This window comes from Simochromis diagramma, unplaced genomic scaffold (assembly GCF_900408965.1).
Source record: "Simochromis diagramma unplaced genomic scaffold, fSimDia1.1 OVJJ01000389.1, whole genome shotgun sequence".
In the NCBI taxonomy this organism is placed as follows: Eukaryota; Metazoa; Chordata; class Actinopteri; order Cichliformes; family Cichlidae; genus Simochromis; species Simochromis diagramma.
The window spans coordinates 1,770,078-1,776,051 of record NW_024387227.1 but is presented as its reverse complement, the minus strand read 5'-3'; positions in this window follow the sequence as shown (position 1 = coordinate 1,776,051).

The window sequence follows — 5,974 nt, the reverse complement described above, 5'->3', positions numbered from 1 at the left end:
CTATAAATGACTAACAACTACAGTAATAGTGATAGTTTAACCAAGTTAAAAACAGAGATTAGCCTCCTCTCAGTCTTCTTGCATTTATGTATATTGTTATACATTATTACAGTTTTGTGTAATAAAACAAAGGATCATGCAGGGAATTTCCAATACTTAATACTGAAGCCCCCAAGAGAGTCTTTGCCAGGAGGCCAAGAATTTCTAAAGCCTCATTAGATGCCATTTTCTGTGTGCTGTGCTGTGTACATTTCGTTCCATCAGAAGAAGTTCAGCTAAATGCCTAAGCACCATGTTGTCTTCTTAATAATGAAGACCTATAGATATTTTGTTTATTTTTAGAGGGAAATTTGGGACTCTTCTACTGTGAAGCTATACTGTAGTGTACACACTGCAGCGTGCGGTTTAGCATTGTCTTAAAGAGATATGCAAGGCCTACTTCAAAAAAGATCGTTGAGGGGAGCATAAGTTGCTCTAAATAATGTATAGACCTTTCAGCTCTGTGCCTTTCCAGATGTGCAGTTTGTAATTAAGTAATTAACATCTTATTTCCTGTGCAAGCAGTAAAGACACACTCACTTTTTCACAGGGCTACATAAAGTCTGGTGAAAACTTTATTTTCACGTGACCATATGTGACAAAAGCTTTGAAGATGGTAACCACCTTCCTTGCAAGTCAGTAGAAGCAACCTTAGTGGGATTCAGCTTCACACTGGTCAGTAAGCATGTCATGTAAAATATATTTTTTTAAAGCAGGCCTCAGGTTTTGCCCACTAAATGACCCACAATGCCCTTTAAGATGACGTTTCTATAGTCTAAGTGTAGTCTTTCTTATCTGAATCTGGAGAGAGTTGCTTTAGCCTCATCTGGATTGATGAGCTGACATAGAAACAGAAATATGTCCACTAAGAAAATTAACTTCAAAACTAGGTAGCAGAGCATCTTTACACAGTCATTCAGAGTTGTTCTCAGGGTTCTCCTGGCTGCCTGGCACATTTCTGCTCATTCTTGATAAAGTGAACCTTGAGCTCACATTATTTATAAACACTCTAAACATCACTCTCACATCAGAATATGTGCCCATAATTATGTGCTAGAAAAGTTTCCAGTGCACAGTTGAATCCAAATGGTACACAGGCGTGTAGAAAGTTGTGAGGAACATAAGTTCTTGTTCTATGTAGAGAAATCAATCTTTAGTAAGGATTTGTAGAAGTAATATTTCACTTGGGGGTAAATTTTCTTTCTACATGTGAGTGTCTGTATAAGCTCACTCACTCAGGTAGGTTGGTGAACTTTAATGGTGTAGCTGTTATTGCTCACAGTGTGTTTGTGCTCAGGATGCACAGCACTTTTTGCATTTGGCTCTATTTTGATGATGTCCTTTTGCAGTTTCTGCAACAGGTAGCAGACCTGGTGCAATAAACTTTAGTGATGTGGTATCTTTAACAGGACTGGTTTTCTCAATTTCAGATTAATTGATGGATATGTATTCTATTGTGATAATAAAGTTAAACTCAACCATTTGTCACCATATCTGCAGGAGTTGATTTTGATGAGGTTAATGTTAAAAGGTTCCTGTTCTTCTTACTGTGACACATGCTGAGCAAACACAACAAAAATAAAAAACTTTTTATTTACTTTTAACTTTTTGGATAAACTAAACTGTCTATGTTTAGGAAACTAAATATATGACTTTGATTTTTCAGCTGTTAATGTTTTCTATTTCATGTATCACTTTATATCTATGTTTTCTTCTACTTCCCTCCTAACTTGTCCTAGTATTATGTTGCCTCCAAGTATCTAGTAACTAAATTACTCGTATTCATTTCCATCATTTCTTCTCATCAAGGACTATTTATGAGCATCTCACTATTTCAAAGTCACAGCAGGGGGCACCTCAGGATCTTTGATACCTCTCTCTGAGTGGAGACTGATACTTTCCTCCTTCGCTGCCAGTGTTGGCTCTTCAGCTTTCCCACAAGTGCTTTGCTCCTTTTGGCAAATTCTCTTTGATTAAGCAGTGAAACAAGTATTCAGAAAATAAAATTAAGTTTTGATACCACAATGTTAAAATATTCCTTTACAAATAAAAATCCTGCATGCATAATTTAAATTCAGTTCAATTCAATTGTATTTATATAGCGCTAAATGAAAACAACAGTCACCTCAAGGTGAAAAACAAGGTGAAAAACAAGTACGGTGTGGTGCAAAAGTCTTGAGCTGCTCGTCATCTCTTTATGTTTTGCTAGGGCATTGGTAATAGGTGTAGCAGTTAATTAAAACATGCGAACATGTGAGGCAAAAACAGGGTTTGAGCTTGAAAATCAATATTTTCAGCTTTATTCTTCAACACGGTCTGAATTCTCTTAGGCAGACCTTCTTATAATTTCTTTAAGTAGTCTTTAGGAATAGTTCTCCGGGCTTCTTGAAAGACATTCAAAGCTCTTCTTTGAATGTTGGCTGCCTTTTGTTCTGTTATCTGTCAACATGATCCCACGCTGCTTCAATATTGTTGAAGTCCAGACTCTGGGGAGGTCAACTGCCAGATGGAGATGTGTGATTCGTCACTCGAGAGACCACATCTCCACTGCTCTAGAGTGCAGAGACATTCCCTCTTGTCCCACTTTGTTATAATACCACTAACAGCTGACTGTAGAATATTTAGTAATGAGGAAATTTCACGACTGGACTTGTTGAATTTTGCTTTCTACCAGAAAATCTTGAAAGAGAATGTCTATCAATTCATCCCCTGAAGCTCAAGTGCAGTTTGGCTATGCAAGCCCACATGTGAATGCCTTAAAAAAATGAATATTTTGGAGTGTCTTAGTCAAATTCTTTACTTAAATCAGGGTGAGATGCATCGTCTGGACCTTAAACGGGACTGTTCATGCTCAAAAGGAGAAGAGTGGGTCAATATTCCTTCGCAGTCATGTAAAAGCTTGATTGGAGTTCTTGCTGCCAAACCTTTAAAAAAAATATTTTCTGTATATATTTGTGAACATATCTGTTCACAAATATGATATGTTCACATATCTGGGTCGATTCCAAAAGTTAATCTTTCTGATTAATTGAAACTCAGGTAAAATTTTTATTACAAATCGGTCCATAACTTTTTTCAGCAATCCTTTGTAACTAACAAACCAAGAAACAAGCAAGCAGACAAAGTGAACCAATCACATGACTACTTCAGTGGAGGTAATAAGTTTGAGAGCTAATAGATATTTGTGACCACTGACAAAAACTGGCATAACTTGAAGGAGGCAATAGCATTAACACTGAAGGATGTTGTGGGTCCAAAGACGTCCAGTTGTGAGAACTGTTTCTTTGGAGAGACTTTAAAGATGGGAAGGAGAAGACACACAGGGAACAATGGCCAGACATGAGAAGCAAACACAAGATGCACTGAGAGTATTTTTAAGTAAAGTGGGCCAGTTGACTGGAGGAAGTAAAGCAGTGGAGCTTACTCCTTTATAAGGGTTTCACTTACTCCAAGGTGATGTTTGACAGTGTGCACAGGCCTTGACTTGGTCAGTAAAGGCCTTTTACTACTGAAAAAAAGCTACGTGAAGGGTGTACTGAAGTGCCAGGATAACACCCTATAATATACTTGACATATTCATACCAGCAATAATTGTTTCTGAACTGGAGATAAATATTTTCCTGTATTGGATATCGGTACATTGATAATAAGTTTACCTCTTTCCATCAGTCCCACATTAGATACCACTTTCCTTTGCCCCATTTTCTTTACTTCCTTCAAGTCAGTATATCCTACCTGTCACCATTTACTTCTGGAGAGGTTTTATAGCCCTGGCGACCTCTAAAGCAGGAGACACAGAGAATGTGCTGTGGATGTTTCACAGGCAAAGGGAATATCTTTGAATGACACTGTTGTAGAGCAGTTAGATATGTAAACCAGACTGGACATGTTCTCTGATTCACAAGAAGCACATCGAGATAAAGGGTAAGTCACATGGAAAGCAAAGCTAGCTACACTAGAGAGCCTGAATGATACTCCAATTGACAAAAGATCTGATGGAGAGCGAGTAAAAGAGTTCATCCTTAAATAGTCCAAGTGAGTGAACAGTGAGTTACAATCAGATGTGCCAGCCAGGGAACCAGGGGAAACCTGCAGGTAGTGACACCTCTAGGGAACACAGGAAATTAATGAGAGATAGAGGAGGCAGAGAGAGAGAGCCATGGAAGGGGGGGAAACAGATGGAAAAGATGGGCAAGCAGATACCATGACAACTTCTCTCACGGCCACATTCGAAGTATTTGATCTCTTGCTCTTTAGCACTGCTTTTATGGTGCCAGTAAATACCAGTCATCACAGAGAGGCTTGGGTGGAAGAACTGGGCAGTCCAGTATCAAATGAACGGTGGGAAGAAGGCCAATGAAGTTTGTTTGAAACCCAACCACGATTCATGAATTATGGTGCTATGTTGACATTTCTCTGTGCAAGTAGTAACTTTTCTCCCTTTGTTTGTGTTCTTGACCTTCCTGGTGGAGCAGGCAGTCTAACTTTTATGATTATTTTGTATTTTCTCCTGTTGAGGAGCAGTTTTAGACAGGGTCAACAAGGGGTGCTAGAATCACCCAGTGACCATCATCAACAAGCCTGGGATGAATGGGAGAGTAAACTCAAAGCTGGTTAAGGAAGACCTTCAATTCAAATCCTGCTTTGACATCATGAACCAGAACATGTATTACAATGCTTTTAAGAATACTTCCAGAAATAAAAATGCACCGAAGGACATAAGATGTTGATTCAGAGGCAGAGATTTCTTCAGAAAAGAGGCAGGACAGACTGTCCACACGTCTGTCCATGTGTCTGTCCTCTCACCTCCATAAAGCTTAAAAAGCTTAAACGGGAGAGATGATGGGATCAAATCTGAGTTTAAAAGACAACATTTTATTAAAGTGAAACAAGTGATAACTACAAATGCAGAGTAATGTCAGTATAATTTTTGGACAATGATGTAATTTGGTAATTTTTATCTATCAAGACATTTAAGTTAAATTAATATGACATATACGACAAATAAAATCTTTTCAGCTTCAACTGAAGTCATTAAACAAAAATCTGGGATTCATATGTAAGCAGCTTATGCTGTAGCTGAACAGTGTAGACTTGCTGTAGGCATGCTGTGCTAGACAGACGTGACGTCTGTCTAGCACCTGCAGCTCACTTCTCATGTTGCCACTACATTTTCCAGCTGCTTATTTAGCATTAGGAGCTGTAAGCTGCAAACTAGGAGAGTGGGTCCAGCAGATTCCAGGCGCAACATCAGAGGTCTCTGTCCAGTTAAGATACTACGTAGCAATACTCCAAGCAGAGCAATGGACACACACACACACACACACACACACACACACACACACACACACACACACACACACACACACACACACCCTCTCCCCCAGTTTTTAAATGATGTCTTTGTTCTTTTCCCTTTTCAGGCTCGGTTGGATCAGCACCCCCTGAGGCTGGCTCTGCGTCTCTTCTTACAATCTTACCAGGGATCCTTCAGTTGCATAAGATACATGTGTTACTGCACCTTGGAAGCACTTTATTAGTAATGACATAAACTACTGCTGCTATTATTACTACTACAGGGGATGATAATGATATGAATTTCTTTTGTTAAATGTATTTACTATATCATACATATTTAGAAATCTCTTTAACTACATTATCAAGACAAAATGTATTTCCAGATAACCAAACTTTAAGACAGGGTCCTTTTTCTTTCTTACAAAGTAAAGCGTAAATGACAGTGAAATGTGGTTTGTAATGTAGTTTTTCAGTTTATTCTTAGTAACAACACTGTTAAAAAGTCGTCTGTTAATCTGAACTTCTGAGAAGCTGATGCTGGTAAAGAATGCTAAACGTAAGCAACACAATAAAAAAAGGGGTGGTATCATTTAGTTCGTCCAGCAGATGGCAGCCTTTCTCTAACACTCAAAGGAAA